Source organism: Hylaeus volcanicus, chromosome 4 (assembly GCF_026283585.1).
Source record: "Hylaeus volcanicus isolate JK05 chromosome 4, UHH_iyHylVolc1.0_haploid, whole genome shotgun sequence".
Classification (NCBI taxonomy): Eukaryota; Metazoa; Arthropoda; class Insecta; order Hymenoptera; family Colletidae; genus Hylaeus; species Hylaeus volcanicus.
Window position 1 is genome coordinate 26,171,717 of NC_071979.1, and position 19,118 is coordinate 26,190,834.

The 19,118-nt window shown below is 45.4% G+C and overlaps 1 protein-coding gene across 10 annotated transcripts in view; it reads left to right on the forward strand.

Moving 5' to 3' along the window:
- LOC128875673 (broad-complex core protein) overlaps nt 1-19,118 on the forward strand; it is a 96,974-nt gene that overhangs the window by 14,997 nt on the left and 62,859 nt on the right. For 2 of the 10 annotated variants that reach the window (XM_054121468.1, XM_054121473.1), the window contains exon 1: nt 15,386-16,265. The exons of 1 other annotated variant lie outside the window; for it this stretch is intronic. The gene's annotated coding sequence lies outside the window, so the exon portion shown is untranslated. Of the gene's footprint in view, nt 1-11,833; nt 11,992-12,020; nt 12,188-15,385; nt 16,266-17,945; nt 18,631-19,118 lie in introns of those variants that run through there. 7 more of the 10 variants (XM_054121477.1, XM_054121475.1, XM_054121470.1 and 4 more) reach the window with 6 other exon arrangements.

Consider the following 19,118-nt stretch of genomic DNA (forward strand, 5'->3'; position numbering starts at 1 on the left):
TAAAGCGTAATTTTTCAGTACCGGTTTAATAACATCTGCCTGCATAAAGGGTAATTTTTCGGACCTAGTCGCACTTTAATAATTTCCATTAAAAATTGTAGCAAAAGCATCGTTAATAGGTAATTGAATAATTTTAAAAAGCAGGATAAATCAATTTGTGAACGCAATTAGGCTCAGTCTCGCTTTAGTAATCGCCATTAAAAATTGTAACAAAAGCATCGCTGATAATTAAATAATTTCAAAAAGAACTTCAATATACATCACTGATTTTTACTGGCAATTTTACTGTTAATACATTAGCGATCCCTGACGCGAACCTGCAGACTAAAAACCGTAAATCTAGATAAAACGTAATTTTACAGTACCAGTTGAATAACGCCAACTCGCGTGTAATTTTACTGGTACCTATACCTGGCTAACTATTCTTTTTTTCAACGCCACGGATAACGTCACGGTAATGTTTGGCGAAAGCAGCGAGACGTTCGTCAAGGTTGACGCGTCCCGCGAATCGTCGTTCCACGTTCTACCTACTGGTAGAAATTCTTTCCGCGTAAAGGCGGCCGGATGTCGCATGGAATCCCGATTAATTAGTAGCGCGCGCATATCGTTAAGGTAACAGTAACCATGGCGTATTGCAACTGACCGTCGCCGAATTAAAGAGAAACAATGGCACGGCGTTTTCGCGCGCCTTAAAATTCGGCTGACACAGCTGATCATGACGAATCGCACGGACAACCCACACCGACACACGTCAAATTTCATGAAAACTTGACCAACGTCAAACTTCTTAACGCTCGACGACATTTTAGATTAAGTAAAATGATTTCAATTCTTCGAACTGGGAGATTTTTGTTGTAGAGCACAAATGATAGTAAAGTAATGTCGCGTATAAATTATATTAGGAATATTGGGTGGGTTCGTTTGCAATTTATCTTTAAATCAATTTATCTTTATGCATTTATCCTCCCTTAAGTTCAGCCTGATAACTTCCAACAAGCCCTGTAGATACAAACTGAGCATCGAAGGGTCAAGCCGTGGCACCCTTCGGCTTACGGATCCGGCAAAAACGCGAGATCGGTTCCCGTTGGAATTCCGGAAGCGCGCGGTCTTCGAAGCGAGTCGAGATTGAAGTCGCGGCGGGGATCGCGGTTCCCCGAGTCGTTCTTGCACCTTCCTCGAGGGACCGTTATTCCTCGGAGGCGTCAGTCGATTCAAGCTTGGCGCGAAACGAGGCCAAGGGACGCCTAAGTTTTTCTCGTTGCCGATCTGTAAATGGCGCGCGTTGGGCGAAACGCAGACGAGCGTGGAACAGAGGGGGGCCAAACGAGCGAGCAGATATTTTTTCATTGGGACGCTCGTGGGTGCGCGCATGTGCGTGTAACACACGACCGAAACAAAGAGGCAACGAAAGAACTGCACGATCGCTCGCTCGCATAAATACTCGGCGCGGTTTTAGCGATGGGATCAAGTACAGCTCAAGTTCGCGCATTGAAACGGTGGTTTTCAACATTTTCGCAACGTTTTTTTTTTCGCAACAATTTTATCTGTCCTGAAATTTGTAAACAAAGTTTTGGTACGTTTGGTTTTTCTACGTCATAGAGCGTCTCTGTCATAATCGAATCAAGTGGTTTAGCTGCACTTCGTTACGATCGTAGTTCGCGATGACAGATACACCCGTCTACGTGGATGTCTGCGGCGCAATTAAAAATACAGCTGCTGTGACCCATTTCCTGTATTTTTAGGTCGCGGTATACGTATATATTTGACGCAAATATATTCGGCGGATCATCGTGTCTCAATTAATCGCGCGGGCACCGATGGGAAACTGGGTCGACGAGAGATCCGGCGACAAGCTGGGAAAAGTAAAACGGTTAAAACCAAGAACTTTTACCGATTGACTATCTGTCCCACCCCCCGAAATAGAAGTCGCGGCTATATAACGCGAGCCAGCGTTAATTCTATTCGGCAACCTGTGCGCAACGGTCGAACTGCGGGATTCGTTAAAATAATTGGGAGGAGGAGAGGGGATTATTTTAACTCCGAGTTAACGTACTACAATTGTTCTGCTCTATGATGTGAAGATTGATACGATATCGATAGAAAAAAAAAAAAACTGGAAGGATTAAACGTTTTATTTGATATCCTTTCGATTGATCGATTGGCTGCGAGTAAATGGTATTTACGTTCGTTGGTTGTAAATGGTCAGTTTTTTTTTTTTTCATTTTGAACGAATGTTCATTTTTAGAAGAAAAAGGAAAATTCCAATAGGAAAAAAAATCGTAGTAACAAATGTACGCCTGCTCGTAATAAATGAAAATGTAGAAAGGATACGCATTTTTTCCGAGATGAGAGAAACTCCACTCTTTATTATTTGAGAAAACGGAGATTTTGCTATACCGAAAGACGTAGGAATTTTTCCATCGTCGTTTATTAAAAATTCTTTGCACACTTTTGACATTGAACGCGTTAGAAATTCTATTCGGTAGGCGTTCGAACGCGTCAAACTAGTAGTGAGAAGCGACGCGAGGCAACGGATGCAGTAGTCGAGTGCGGCGATAGTTGCATGCTCGTAGTGCAGTAGAATAGAACAGTATTGGACTAGACGCGCACTAGGCAGCGCGCCTCGGCGGGGCAAGTAGTGCGCGTCTATTGCTAGGCAGACAGGAACGATGAGCGTCCGTCTAGCGCTGGCCGTTTCCCCTGTCACTGTTCAATTTTCTCTCACCAACACTACTATACAGGGTGACCTAGTAATCGTAGTATGATCAGCAATTATGCATGTAGTATCTAATCTTAAATTAAATTACAGTTAATTAGCTACCTTAATAAAATTAAATTTTGCTTTCAAACAAATTCAAAAAATTTATGTTTCTTTGCATTACATACGAAGTATAGTTTACGTTACATTGTTCGATTACATTCATTCGATACCAATTATTTTAGTAGCTACGTCATAATAACTTGGCTTAGACTGTTAGGAACCGCCCTTAATTCCGTTTTACATTTTCGATTGGTTTTTACATGAAAAATCACCCCCATCATGGCTGAACCACAAAACTACTGGAACACTTTTTATGGACGATACTATCAGTTTCGGCTAATGTATGGAGAGGACCCGTATCTCGTCGAGTCCAGATGACTCTCGAACCGTTTAGGAAATATAGCTGGCGAGGAAAGCGTGGGAACGTACCGGCGCGAGCCCCTACCCGCTTCGTCCTGCAAACGGAGGCGTCTGGCAATTTCAGACCGAATAATCGATATTTTATTTGCATTTCCTACAACTTTCAACTCCAATAATATAACAAAACTATATACATTTAGTATACATTTAGTACGCTACATTTCTCAGTTATTCTTGTAAGTACCGTGTCCTAAATGTTTGACTTCAGAGGAACGAGTAAAAATCTACGAAATCTCATTTCGAACGTCATTTATTTCAACAAAACTGTAGCCAAACACGCAGCGATAACACCGCTTATAAATTCTACCTGTCGAGACACACCGATCGCACCTTTTCCGCCGTAAACCAATAGGATCGGTGCAACCCGAGCGGTACAAATGTGCCTCTAGGACACCGTTGCAGCTCCTCCAGGACAAATCGAGTACAGTTCGCACCTGGAACCTCGGTACCACCTCCTCCATCGAAGACACGATACCAAAGGTCTGAAACCAGTCGAAGTTACGGATTCGATGACTAATCCGTTCAGGCGGTGGTTATTTTCAGACGGGCAAACATTGGCCCCGGTGATTTCCGCCATTCATCCTGGTTCTCGCTGGTCGAGCATGAAGTAAAAACGAAAAAAGAAAAAAAAAAAGGAGACGAGCGAGAGTGGAGGGAGACTCTTCTAAGTCCGTCGTTCGAACGACGGGGAATGCAGGAAATTGACCGAGCAATTCTCACCTGACGCGATGCTGGCGTCCTGTGGCTCCCCTCGCCGCCGCCCCCTCCCCCTCCTAACACATTCCCACGTTTTCGACGGTGTATCGGCCCGGCCAGAACTATACCGACGAAAAGAAATAATTGGTTGTTTGGCTGTCGGCGGATTAGCCCGTTCGGGGGTCAACGACCGCCAAATGTTTGCGAATGCAGAAGGTGGGAGGGAGAGGGTACCGGTTCGAACCGAAACACTGGCGCGGAGACGAGGGATGAGGAACGATGGAGGTGACGGCCCCGCGGAGGGAACGAGAGGGAGGGAGGGAACCACCGAGAGGGGTCACAGGGGGGCCGGGGGTTGAGGGGAATGGAAAAAGGTGGAGAGGGCACGTACGATGCAGCCACAGAGAGACTCACAGACCCCGCGTATTCTTGCCCCTGCTCTCTGTCGCTCCCCCCCCCCCCCTCCACCTCCTCCTCCTCCTCCTCATCACCTCCCCAAAGTATGCCTCGCGTGTGTAGAGTGCATTTGGGACGCGTGTACGCTCTGCCTAAAGAGGATGATATTCTTTATCGCTGCAGTTTCTGTCTATTGGGACGAATTCATGCGGCGGTCGTTGGCAACCGCGTTAACCGGCAGGTGCGCCGGTTTAATGAGCATACATCGGGGTTCAAAACTTGCCGAAAAAAAAGGGCGCTTTTCAGGCTTCCAGGGTCTCCGTGTGCCTGGCACCGTTACCATGGACGAACGTTTATGCTTTCTTTCTTGTAAGGACGGACTATCGATGTTTTATCAAATTTTTAAGCGGTCAGCCCTGCCGCCCCCTTTTAAGAGCGCGCACCTATACGTGTCCCGAAAATCGAGCGACGACGAGTATAATCGTCATATACAGCTGACTAATCTACATAAATAATGACGACAGTTCCAAATGTAGAAACGAAGTCGCTTTTAGGTATCTCGTATGTTACAAGGTAAACGTCCTAAATAATTAAATTGCGATTTCTAATTAAATAAATAGCAAAGAAAGTGGCGGTACTTTCGATTAATTATTCGACGAATAGAAAGCTTACAGCGTACCTGACCAAAATTCAGATGAAGTTCCTCCAATTCGACCCGAAACATAAATTTATTTTATAATTTAAATAAAACGAATTTAAATATTCGTCGAATAGATAACGAATTAAAATTAATTTATCCTCGGTTAGTCATCTTGGATCAGAGGAGAGTTTCGTTCGTCTCTGTTAGACGACGCGTTAGCACACGCGCGAAGGCGGCATCACGATTTGGTAGGTCTCGTTACTTAAACAGAGATGAGTGCGAGGGCAGAGAGGGATGGTCGATGGAGGAGTAGACACGTGACGTGGTACGGGTTGGGAGGTGGTAATGCGTGTGAGTGAACCGATAGGGAAGGAAAGGTGGGACGGTAGGGGCGGTTACGGGGTAGGAATGCTTCTTGGTCCACTGTTCCGCGATAGCTAGCCTTGAACTCGGTACAGCGGTACACGTCACTGGCTGATGTATACCGGTTCTGGATTAACGGAAAACCAATCGGAATTAAACTATTCCGCTATTTCGTGCCACGGCGTTATCCGACTGACACGATTTTCGACCCAATTATGGCCGACAGGGCACGCCGAAATCGCTCGATGACGCTGAAACCATTATCCTTTCATATTTCAAGACGGTTTAACGCGAAGGAGGACGGATATAAATAATGCCAGCAATTTTATCGATCCGTTCTGGAAAATTTCTCGCGTTAGGAACTGTTGATGCGCGATTCAACGCGAGGGATTGCGGGGAGGGAGGTTTCTCCAGCAAATGTCTTCCAACGTTCGTTCGTCTGGCGTCTGCTCCTTCCAAGCGACATCCGGTTATCTTCTACAAAACTCGAGACAATAGCTCAGAATTTCCTTAGGACATCCGCCGAGACTTCGAAACGTTAACCGCGATGCTCGAAATGTTCGCGCAAACAGGTCGCTCGTTCCGCCATTTTGAAATTCCGAGAAAAAATGCAGGAATCCAGAAATCAATTTTTTTTTTATCTCCAAACCAAACAGAGATCCCTCTTGCACACGAACTCGCACCGCCCCTCGGTTATCTCCACGGTTTCCTCCGGCGAGCCATTAATTTTTCAGCCGTAGCCTTGATTCTGCAAACACGAGGAGGTGTACGGGAAGCGGCGCGAAGCATCCTGAATATGCACGTTCAAGGGCAACTGACTCATAGATCCGCCGTGTGGTATTCCGTAGGAAACGATACGACGAAGGTATCGTCCACCGATATTCGAGGGACGGGAGAAGAAAAAGGGCGTCGCGGTGTTTCTGTTTGAACGGCGTATCGTTGAATGAGAATAGGGACATCGTCGACAGACAATGACGCGCTCGAGGGAACTCCGTTTCTAGATCGTTTGATCGCTATCGGTCCCGCACACCGTCGCGCAGTTCGTTTAATTGACCTTTCGATTTGAGCGGGGAATAAGAAACTGTTTCGCTTACCACCCCCTCGCCCACTATGTATGTAGTATCTGTCTATCAGAGACGAGTGAAACTTTATTCCAGTAATTGATGACGAACGAAAACATCGGACTGCGATTTATTCTCAACGTTTATTCTATGAGACGGTTATCGAGACTAGTTGCTGTCCGTTCGATATCAAATTAGACCTATACGCCTATTATCTATGTTTTCAAAGTCTAATTTGATCTTATTATCAGTATGTATAAATATCAATTGTAGGCTTAGAGAAATAGTGTGGCTTTTGAATAATCTGTTTAGAACGAAATTTATTGTTTTACAATTCCTTATAGCAGGGCACGTACGATTTAAAATTTATGTTTATTAAAGTTATAAAATTTGTGTCCTATCATCGATGTTTATTTACAGTCTGATATCACTTCTTTCGGACATCAAACATAATTTGGATTATGAAGAGGGTTAAAATTGTCCTAGAATGCTTCGGTTGATGGACAGTTAAACAATTTGTTATCTGCACATCCAAAAATAAACTTTTATCAGATTTCTATCCAAACACCTTAAATCACATTTTCCAGTTTTCTCCTCGAATTGGTGTAGCGATGAATGATTAAAATTAACAGAATATATTCATAGAGTACGAATATAGAACAGCTGCGATCGTGCGAGGAGAAATCGCGAGAAAGTGTATGATTGGTAAGTCGATAATACGAGTACATTTATTGGACATCTGTGCAACCGCAAAGAAACGTGTCTTGTTAAGCTGTTTGCGTTTTCGCCATCTGCTGTGTGATCCTCTACAAAGTCATACTACTTAAGACTAAAATTTTCAAGGTTAAATCTATATCTAATTTTATCACATTCATCGGTTTTTTGGATATGTAAGGAATTTTAAATAATCACGATGTACCACCTTGAATAATCATTCATTTACTTTAATTCGATACTAAAATAGTCACGATTAGATCTATATTTAATTTGATCGCATTTTTAAGTAATCGTGATATACCAGCTTGTATAATCAGACACGTTTCTTCATATTGTTGATCTAATACTCGAAAATTCATTCGAGAAAACTATAGTTTCGATGAAAATATATTTACTCAAATTCTGATTCACGATAGTTCGGGTCAAAACTGACCCACTATCGCAAATGGACGATTAGCGTAGGACATACCGTCGTTAAAAACAAATAAGTAGTAACCGATCCGTAAAAATTTACACCATTGTTCATTTCGTCATTTTCACGGACGGAATCAAAGAGTCGACGTATTAATTTTCAAATAAATATCACACATCCTCGTCGCGAGCCAACATTTGTTCGTGCACGTTTCATCGTCGACGATTCTTGAGCGTGGAAACCGATTCAAGTTTGATTTTTCATTTAAACGAATAAAAGTGAAAAATTGACTGGATTTGCTCCGCGTTGCTCTAACGGGTAAAATGGACTGCGAGCCGTGTGATTCATCGCGCGAACGCTCGATTTTTCTGTTTTTCAGGCACAGTTGCGCTCTCGCGAAGCGATAAACGTTTTATTTAGAAATATTTCCCGCTAAATTAATTCCCGCATAAAAGGATTAACTCCCGCTCGCCGTGTATGCTTTTTTTTTATTTTTTTATTTTTTTACCTTTTTTTTTTCTTTTGTATTCCCAATGAATCAACGATCGCCGGGGTTTATCCGCGTGCATTTTCACCTGAAACGTTGTTTCGCACCTCGCGCGTCGGTCTCCCGTTCGCGGGCCGTGAATTACTCGACCAAGGTCAATGGGGAAACGTACCTCCGGCCATGGCTCGACCGAAGAAGTCACGCAGGAACCGGGAAAGCGGGATCGCACGGCTGGCGGGGCTACAGGAAATATTTCTAGGCGATCTAGCCGGCGTATAGGTGCCACAGCCCTCAGCTTTGGCTCCTAGGAATCCAATCAATAAATATTACAATGGAACCCCTAGAGAAGTAGGGGAGCGTGTCTCCTCCCTCTCGCCCACGGATCCCTCCGTTGCCTCAGCGACGTCCTCTTTCTCTCTCCGGGGTGCTCCTCCGGCTGTCGCGTCGGTGGAAAAAGGATCTGTCGCGTTCCTCGTCCTTCCACGCCTCTCGTCCTCGGCCACGTCCGCGAAACTCTGCTTCTTTCTCTCTTGCTCACTTTTTTCCATCGCTTTACCCTACTCCTTTTACCCTACTGTCGCCCCTCCGCCTTTGCTCGCCCCGTTCCACGGCACCCTTGCGCTCCCTTGCGCTCCCTTGCCCTTCCTCAGCCCGCACCGACTCCTGTTCAACCATCCCCTCTAACCCTCTATACTCACACACACACACAAACACACACACGCACACGCATGCACACATACACACACGAACGCACGCGTACACACGCACACCCCACATCCCTTCGTCCCTCTCATCCAGCGGCGTTTACATTTTACTTTTCTAGTAGCGAATTAAAACCGCGTTCATGCGCAGCCCGCGGAAGGGCGTAATGATTTTTTGAGGGGCGAATCGAGTGGGCTCGCCTACAGCACCGACGGAGGGGGTAGTAGCTGCGGGCGCGAGCTTAGCAGGAGCAGGATGGCAGAAGGGATCGCGAGACAGGCCGACTGTCGAATAGATGGATGGAAGCTAGTCTCTAATCCCCCGGGGTGGGGATAGAACCGGCGAGGGAAAGGGGGTGTGTAATATGCCACGAGAAACTAGCAACGATTATGGGAATTCGACTTCTGTGCCGAGCGTTGGAAATTTTGCTCCGAGGAGTAGTTTATTACAGGAAAGCGTTGAATTCTTAGTAAATTCCAGACCGACTCGGTGGACGATCAGTTTTTTTATCCTATTTCGATCGTCATGCTGCGTCATGGACTGAGTAGGATACCGAGTGACTCGTAAAGTGAGACACGAGAAACTAGTAATGATTGTGAGAATTCGAATTCTGACAACTGGAAATGTTACTCCCAAGGTGTAGTATATTATAGGAGAGCGTTGAATTCTTAGTAGATTCGAGATCGACTCGTTAGGCAACAATTTTTTCTTCTATTCTAACCAACATGCATAGATTGAAGGATGTTACGTGACTCACTTGATTCAACCGAGTAACCAGTTTCGAGTATCTTAGACAATCGTTACAAGAACGTTTGAGACTGACGCATTATTACGAGACTATTCTTTGTAGCCAGCAGTTTTGCAGTTTTATTCTGACCCACTAAGTCGCCGGTTTAACGACTAAGATGTTGCAAGATTCATAAGCTGACTCATCAGTCTCGAATGTTTTAGACAACCCTTACTTCAGGGACGGACAAACCCCATGGTCTCCAAGCAACGCCTTAATCGGAAAGAAACGCAACCTCTGTACGAGCTGTATAATGGGGTGTAGTGACCCGCGTACACGTCCAAATAGGACCAATAGAGACTCCCACGCCTTCTATTGTTAATGTTCCACGCCACCATTATTCCTAGATTACCGAGGCGAAGTTTGATATGATTATGAAGATATAACGTATTCGGTAGAGTGTCCAAGAGATAAATAAGCAACTCTTGAACTTAGGAGTTGGGCACTCTTAGGTACATACAAGTTTCGAGTATCGATGAAAAGATAAGATATTTTGTATCACTTACTTGTTGAAGTAAAACGAACTAGAGTTTAAAGTGGAGAAAGAAATATTTTGAAATGATTTCCTAACCATTTAATCAGTCTATCGTATAAGTTATACTATACGTTGGTATATTCGTTATCTATTACTTCGATGAAATTTTATTCGGTTCTGTTGAACTCGAAACGAGAACGAGGTATATTTTCTGATAGCTATAGATATTGCATCGAGCACGTGGCCTATAGTAGACAAGTTAGGCATCATGCGAAAGGTCTTGGCTGGAAGTTGTGCCCTTCCGCCGCTCCAGGTCTCCTTCGCTTCCGGTTTGAAAATTACCAATCATTCGCTGTTAGAAGTATGTCAACGCGAATATACGTCCAGGTACGAAATTATAGTCTTTCGAAGAAGTTTGTTACGGCATAGATCTATATCTTGATATAATTACAAAAGAATTTTAAATATAATTAATAGACTCACGGACCAATGATTTCAATGATCGCTAGTTCAATAAAGATTACAACTTTTTTACGAAGAAGTTGACGAAATACAAACTTATAGTTTTTCAGCTCTTCTGCCCCTACAGGGCAAATCGTGTCTCTTTACTTTCAAGTTTTGTTGTTTCTCCTATCGCGAAGAACTAGATTAAATATTAGATCCAGAAAAATAAACAAAGAATTAATTTTTCACGAACGATCATTTCGTCGTACAATTCGAAGCGGTGATTCCCGTATCGAGGGGGTTTCCCCTTCTGCGCGATCGTCGTCAAGCTCGAGCTGGCTACGGCCGAACGTCCATGGAAACCGAGACTAATTACTCAAAGTGTAAGCACTTCGGCGCTCCTACCCTTTTAGAACAAATCGGGTCCTTTTACTTCCATTTTTTTTCTTTATCCTGAAAAACCAGATTAAGCAGCGAATCCTGAATACCAAAAAAATTAATTTTTCCCCTGCGACGCGATCGTCGTCGAGCTCGAGCTAGCTATTGCTGAACGTCCATGGAAACCGAGACCGCTATCGTTCGGGCGACCGAAATCGAGCCGGACACCCGAGCAGCCTGTCGGTCTATCCGCGATAATTCGCGCGTTTGGAGCGCGCGAGACGGCGTTTGGCGCCTTAAAAATGCCGGGGACTCCCGAGCGCTTTTAATTGGAAGTCGTTAGCTTTGCGCATTTTCGTCTCCGTGGGCTAACGGATGGAAGAGGGCCACGATGGGGGCGGAAGAGAACGGGAGGGTTGCGGAGGAGAACGAGAGGAGATCAAAAGAGTGGTGGGCTTGGCGGGCGGAGTGAAAGGGGAGGCCTATGCGGCCACAGGCATAAAGCTCCCCACCATCGAATCCATCGTCTCTCCGTCTCTTACTCTCTCGCTCTCCTCTCCCTGCGTACGCACTATTTTTTAGTCCGCACTTATTACGACAGATGTCTCATGCTCCGATAAAGAATAACGGCGGCCGGCGGGCGTCGTCCCCCCTCCCCCTCGCGTGTATGCTAGTCCTAACCAGGCTAGGGAGCTGTAGCCCGTACTCTCGGCGCTTCTCGTGGCTCCTCTTTCTCTGGTGTCGTCGTGACGCGCCGCGACGCGACACGGTTACGTTACCTTACGTTTACGCACACCTCCTCTTTTTTTTTCCACTCTTGCTTCCCTCTCTTTCTCTATCTCGCACACACACACTCCCTCGCACGCCACCCTCGCCTGGAGCGGAGGGCTCCACCTCTCCTCCCTCTCTTACGCGCACGGGACGTGTTGCGCCGCCGTGACAGTGACTTTGTTCCACGACGTGTCAACGGCTGGCTGGCTGGCTGACTGGTGTGTCCGCTCCGCTAACGCGATCACCGTTCGTGTGTCCACGCGAGAGATAAACTCGCGCTTTAGCGGGTGTAGTGGTAGTGGTGTAGGTGGTGGTGGTGGTGGTGGTGGTGGTGGTGGTGGTGGTGGATCTAGCTGTGTCCGAGTGCGCGGAACGCGAGCGGACCGAGAGAGATCCTTCGCATTCCGTGGAGTGTGGAGCGCGCGGCACATTTGCGTCACGGTGGCTGCTCGCATCCCGAACACAGGGAACACGTGGCTAGGTGGGTAGCTCGTGCGTGCGTGTGTGCGTGCCAGACGCCGTTTGAAATTCCCGCGCCTCGGAGCTCGCTGCTTCCACCCGGTGTTTTCGGATTTCGCGGGGATCAGGAAAGGTAGAGAGAGGATTAACACCTTAACACGCGCCGCGGGACGTTGGACGCACGTGTGCGCTCGCGGTCCAACGGGTCATCGTGCGCGGTAAACACGTATTAGCTTTCGGAGCGATTCCGTTGCTTGTTTCTCACAAACGCTGATCTGGATGGGGTCTCTATCGAGGGAGTCCACTGGGCTCGACGAAATGTTGCGTGGGATGTGTGCAAGATTCTCGTGCGTGTGAATTGATGAGGATGCGGAGGACCCGGTGAGCTCTTACGTTACAGAGCTCCATCGTCGGATCGTGTTTATTAATACGGGCTTATCGATGCTCAGGACGCGTCTTTGTGGGAAACTAGCGAGAGAATCAGCGTGTGTACACAGAATGGTGATTGACCACTGGTCCCATGCTAACTGCGGTTCATAAGCACACGAGTGTGTTTGCTACAGGACCTAACCCAGACCTATCGAAGTCTGTCCGAATGTGTGGGAAACTAGTGAGAGATCACCATACTGTACGCTCGATATAGAAGTCTTTCGCACACAGCGCGCGTCTTGCTCCAAAATTCCAGTCTGCAAAAGGTTAAGAAACGATTTTGTTTTTTCATAGCAGTGCAGTTTAAGGGTAGAGTAGGAGGGAGAATTGCGTATTGGACGACGCGATTTAACAGAGATGATGCACTGACATAAAAGCACCCCATTGATGATGTTAGGGCCTGAGTACTTTACCTTAGTCGTCATGGTATCCGAAGATCGGTTGACTGTTTATGTAGGAGTCGAAAGCTGATCGAGTGCTTGCGAGAAAGCTTGTCCTCTAGTGGTGAGTGCCGGAGGTGTCGCCGCATGTTCGAAACAGATGACTCGTGCTACGTATCGGTTATCCGATCCGTGACTCCGATGATTTCTCCAGTCTTAAAACAGAATTATAAAAAAAAAACTGTCGGCTACTGGATGATTATCGTGCGATACATCGATCCCGAATGTATCAAAGAGAGAAGAAGGCTCCATCTTCGACGCGCGCGGTGTGTACTCGCTTGGGCGTTGTATCGTCGGCTGGCGAAGACAGACTTCCCCCTAGTGTCGCGACAGGCCTCGAGGCCGGAGATGAGCAGAATTTTATTCCAGGGGTCGGCAGACATTTTCTGAGAGAGGACGAATGATACAAATTTGTTGGCTTCGCTAGCCGCGAAGCGGTATCGCGAAAATTGGATCTACATTCTTATACGTCGAATCGTGAACACATTTTCTACAAGTTTTTTGCCAACAACATGAAACATGAAAATTCTACGATCAAATGTTTCGTATCTTCGATTGCTTGCGAAATGATCTCATCTTTTTAATATGAAGGGCGTCCCGTGACTGATGGTACAAGCGAGTAGCCTCTGAAAATGTAGAATAACATTTTTTTATACGACGCTACATTTTCGAAAAAAATAAATTTCAAAATTTCCCGAACTACTCGTGCACTTGTTGAAGTCGAATAGTCGAATTTTCACTCAACGGAAAGTATTTTGTAATACAAATTCTAACTTTTCATTCGACGGATGGATTGCGGTTGAATCATCTCTTGTTCGTTATTCGAAATCTTTATCTAGATAGGAACTTCGCCCATCTCTGGCTGGGGGCCTATCCTCTCGCAGGTAACCCTCTTGTCTCTACGTGCGCGTACGCTGCGCGGAGGAGGAGACACCGCTTGGAAAACCGTTGGAAGGAAACCGCGGGGAAGGCGGCACGAAACGCACGTGAACGACGCGCCTGACAGGTGCCGCGAGGTAAACCTCGTTACCGTTCCTCGGGCGAAACACGCGCGACCCTCTACGCTTTACTCGCCGCGATACTTTACGAATTTCCTTAGGACGACATCCTACGCTTTCCACAGCGCGATCCTCTACGAATTTCTCCAGCACAACTTTCTGCATTTTTCTCAGCACGATCCTGTACGAATTTCCTAAGCACAACTCTTTACAGTTTCCTCAGCACGACTCACTTTGAATTCCTTTACCATGACCTTCTACGTTTTCCTCGGTACAACCCGCTACGAATTTTCTCAACACGACCTGCCCCATCGAGTCCTCACGTTGAACAAAATTTGATTTTGCACCGTTCCTCATCGGCATACAGCGCTCCAAAATTCCACGAAACTAACAAAAACTGCTTTTTTAAGCTTCGAATCCGCTGCTGAGAGACTTCCAACGTTGCAGAAGCCCGTACAAAATTCCCTGCTTTCAAGAGCCAGAAGTAATTTAATTTCCATTTTTGTTTGCCGTAAATATGTGACGTCGGTGTCCGTTCCTCACATTTATTCCGTCGAATCCTCTCAATGGAGAAAATATTACCTCTCAGTAATCCTCGCTAGCACGGTGTTCAAATATCACCCAAACTAACCAAAATTGCGTTTTTAAGCTCCAAAATTTGACGCTGAAAGACTTCCAACGTTGCAGACTTTTCTCCGTATTAATTTGAAACGTATTAAGCTCTCCTGCTTTCAATGGTAACAAAAAAAAAGAAAAAAATTGATTTTAACGTTCGTTTGCTACGACTAAAATACTTATTTTTTCAATTTCTGATAATCCAACTCTGAGTGGTCACCACGGAATACTCGTGTAAATCACATCTCCGCACCTATGTTAATTTAAGCTACTTTTAAATATAAAATTTGCAACACGCACACTAAGAAACGTTCTTTCGAGTACCCTGAAACTTATCGCCAGAATATTTCCGTTTGCCCCTAAAAAAATTCGCAAACACGAACCTTTTTCGGACCCCTAAAAATAATTCCTCTTACGTTCGATCCTCCTCGGAATAAATTTACCTGTCGTACGCGATAAATAACAAATGCAACCTAGGTAGAATTCAGCGTCAGAGTTGGCATCATTTTTCTCGTCTCGGTCCAGCGATGCGGTGGCAGAAAATTCGAGACGCGTCGCTCCGCTCTTCTCCGCGATCCTTCGCGAAATCTGCTCGCCCTCTCTTCCCGTCTTCGTTACTCCCGCTCACTTTTTTCCTCCCTCTTTAACCTCCCACGCCTGCATCTCTCCGTTTCGTTCGTGTTCGCGAGTCTCTCCGTGTACGTGTCTCTCTGGCTTCTCTCTCTCTCTCCCGCTCTCACTCTCTTTCTCTCTCCCCGTCTTCCCCTTCGAACTTGCTCCTCGTCACTCCCGTGGCTCGTTCTCGCTCGTCGTACCGGCGATCGCCGGCTTTTCGTACGTTTTCGTGCGGCCTCGCTGCCGCGCCGTCGACGTACGCCCGCCGTCGTCGACGAAGGCGGCACACAGCTGCACAGTCGTGACGTGACGTTTCGGGGGTTAGTTCGCACGGTATGTGACGGAGAAAGAGGCCACCGGTGGACTGTGGTGCTCACGCCAACGTGCTCTCTGCCCGAGGATCGTGCGTTTCCGGTTTTCGAACTGCTCGCGCCGGCACTTCTTCGTCTCCTTTCATCTGGTCCCGGCTGGTTCGTTGCTCTCGTTGCGCGATATGTGATCCGTCGTCACGATTTCCTCGATCAGCGAATCGACGAAACGCGTGTACCTGTCCACGAAAAGCGGGAAACAACGCGCTTCATCCGCCTCGCGCTCGCCTCCGGACACCAATTTGACTCCGTTTCGCGCGTGTGGCCGACCACGCGCCCAAACCGCACGCGGATTTCCTTCCCGTGCGTAAAATACAACGTGGACGACGATCATTCGTCGCTAGAACCGTCTCGCCAACGTGCAACGCGAGGTGTTCTCTTCCTCCTCCTCCCCCCTTTTGCCCTCCTCCCCACCCTCCCGCTACCCCACACTTTTCCCTCGAATTAATATCGATCGTTAATCGAACGGGCGCAGATTTTCCGGCGATCAGGTCGTCACGACGATCACGACGAACGGTCCGACGAGAATGACTTTCCGTCACGAAGCAACAGCACTACTGGCCAAGTGTAGGGGACTTGCTCGCGAACTTGCGAAGTGCGCACTTTTTTGCGAGGTGGCGTTGTGGAGATAAAACGCAGACCAGTTTCAATTCAGTTCATTGTTACGGTCATTAGCTTACGCGGCATGACGAGTGATAGGTGTGCTTTCGCGATAACGCATCCGCATTTTTCGAACTGTGATTCCTCTCTGGATAGTGTGGTGGTGAATGTGCCTTAGAAAGCTACGAAAACCGTATTGACAGCCAATTAGCCGAGATCGGAAAGGAAAAGGTAATCAGTGCACGCTGTCATCCGGTCTCTCGTCGATTTTCGGAGTTATTGTTGCTAGTGTCATTTTTACACAGTCTTTATCGCTTGTCGAGGTATACTGAAATCGTATTTAAAAGTTGTTCATGTCGCTTGAAACTAAAATATTTTTATTTACTTTGAACATTCCTTGAATATAAAAAATATGGATGAAAAATTGAAAAAAAGAAAGTTTTGTTTAACCCTAATACTTTTTCATTTAATTAAGTCATTTCGGATGTCAATCAGCCGAAGTATAACTTCATTCTGTGATTGGGATTCTAATTTTTAATAACTCCGTGTTCTTTTTCAGTGAATAATTAGTTTTACGTTGTACATGCCATCTTCGAATACTCTTTACTTCGAAACTCGATATTTTCTGACCTCTATTTTGGTTGAAATAACGAAAAATAAAAATGAGATCGACGCACATGGCGGCTATCAATCTTGCGATGATGTAATTGTTTCATATAATTATGAATACTGTTCGTAATTCTACCGGTTACTTTTGTGAAACGATATTTAAGATAAATCAAAAATTAAATGTACGCGTATGTGCCAGTTTTCCTAAAGAGTGCCCCGAAAAATCGGATAAAACTTTTGGTTCGCCATAATACTTCTCACAAAATAGGCCACTAAAATTGATCTTCAACAGCAAATACACGTATCGTAACCAGCTTAAAAAGTTTAACGGAAAACAGTATTTTCAACCTTGTACAAGCGTTTCCTCTCTGTCTTCAACCTCTTCGAAGACGACTGTCTTGTCTGAAATAAATAAAACAGTATATTATATTTCAATTCTAAAAGGTATCGTGATATTCGTGATCGTAAATAACGGTTATTTTTACCTTAAACATAACGTACACATGTGTATGTCTCAAGAGGTTAAACTATTTCGAATAACATACAAACTAAACGTGAACGTAAATACATGTCAATCTCCTTTAAGAGGTCTAAGGCAGCTAGAGTGCTCCAATTGGTGTGAAAGTATTACACGCGGTAAACATAGAGCAAAGAAAATTCCCAACACCGATCTATTTACTAACCTCGGTTGTGTTAACGGTTTCGTGTACATGTTTTTGACGTTTCGGCGAATAATTCGGTATTTTCCGCACTGCGTCTCTTACTCGGTGTAACAGAATCGTATCGCAGAGACGGACGAAATTTCATGCGAGTAACGAACAAACACATCGCCGTGCAGCGACTTACACCTCACGTTTATATCCGATTAAACCGTCCCACGGATGTCTATTATTTATTCGTTCGGCGTAAAATATTAGTAATATTAGTCGTAGTAGTTAATTCTGCGTCATTTAACTAATAATCTTTCGGAGCAAGTCATTCTTGGTCCAAAACAGTACTTCAAAATAATAAAAGAGTCTTTTGGAGCAAGTGATTCTTGCTTCGAAACGGTACACGTAATTTTAAGGATAAAATGTCGAAATTAGTCCACGTGCTTCATTGCTACGGCGGTACCATAACGTGACAAATGGCCAGTGAAGAATTTTTGTATAATCTAGAGTGAATTTCCACACGTAATAATTGTCAAGAACAATCTGTTAGTCTTACCGTTAGTCTTACTGTTAGTCAACTTAATAATCGTCAATTGTACAAGCAACCAAGCGCAAAACACTTTTCGTCTTTAATTCCCCGCTAGAAGTACGTATTTATTTGAACGAGACATTCCGCCGATCTCTGTGTACCTTTTTTTTCCATTTTTCCTCCGTTTCGGTTGTCGCGTGTTCGCGCGCGTTGGAGACATGTTTAGGTCCGAGTACGGTAAACAAAGTCGAGTTTCATCGATTCCGTTTCGTCCTCTGGATCGCCAATAGTGCCATCCGGCGTGGTTCTATTATCGTGGCGTTTTTGCCGGCCAGGATTTTCACGAGACTGCGAAACTTATCGCGAATTCGTCACACATAAATTTAGCAGTGCGCGATAGCGAATTTAAAAAGAATCTGAAAACAGTTTCCGAATCGCGCACTGCCGGGGCTTATGATAAACGAGTACGTATCGAGAGAGAAAAGTTCTTTTATTTTTTTTCTGTTCTCTCCTACCTCGCCACACGGTGCCACCGATAATCGGGTTCGCGGCGTATCCGAAATGTTTAAGTAAATATATTTACCCGTCACCGGTCGTCGCGTGTGTTTGGGATTCTTGCGGTCCCGCGGTACGCTGCGCGTTAATGACTATTTTCTTCGGAACGGACGAGGCGTGAAAATTAATAACCGAGCGTAAAAATACCTTGCGAATCAGCGATACGGCGATTTATCAACGGAAACGTTGTAAAATAGTGTACACGGTGTCTGTGGTGCTTCTTATCGTAAACAACGCCGTTACGGAATATAAAGTAAGAAAAAAAAAAAATCGAAGGAACTGGTGCAATCGACGACCATTAATTCCATTCTCAACATAGAGGCTTTTGTCATGGCAACACCACCACGCACGGCCTCGTAGCCAGCCGAGCACTGTAAATTTGTTTTAACATCTTTCCTCGTTTTTTTTTCTTTCCTTTTCTCTTTTTTTTTTCTTTTATCGTTTTGCTAAGATAACACTATCAGCATACATTTAATGCCTGCGCTTTTATAAGTGGCGGAGAGAATTATTTAATCGTACGTTCTGGCTTCGCTCTCAGCCTGGCGACCTAATTTTCTCGTATGGTGCAAATAAAAAGTAGTGTATGCAATTCCTCGGACGTCTATTTTTACGCCATGCACTCTTCAATTTTTATTCTTCCCTCCCGACGTCATCCTCCGCCCCGATTTTAATTCGTTATACTCACGGTGTTGCTTTGCGGTTCTTCGAGTTTTACGCGAGATTCGCTGCCTGCTCGCTGCT